A 366-nucleotide genomic window follows, 5' to 3' on the forward strand; every position below is an offset into this window, starting at 1 on the left:
TTCTAATCATTTTACGGTTAAGCGTTGGTGATTACTGATTATCATACCGAAATAAATAGATGAATTTACTGATATGCAGATGATAAGAGCCAGCAAGCTGTGCAGTTATAACAAGTGTACTGCATGTACTGTACCTGCAGAGCACACTGTATTTTTATGTACAGTGCATGAATGCGTCAACATAGCACCGCATCAGAATACTCACAGCAACAAAATCATCGTTTCTATATCAATAAACATTTCACTTTCTGCTGTGTACAAATAGTATTGCTTTGTAATCATATCATAATCTTATTCCGAAATATATACTTTGTAACACCGAACTTTAATTCACAGACATAAAAACAAACATTCGTGCGGTCACTT

This window comes from Penaeus monodon, chromosome 23, assembly GCF_015228065.2.
Source record: "Penaeus monodon isolate SGIC_2016 chromosome 23, NSTDA_Pmon_1, whole genome shotgun sequence".
NCBI lineage: Eukaryota > Metazoa > Arthropoda > Malacostraca > Decapoda > Penaeidae > Penaeus > Penaeus monodon.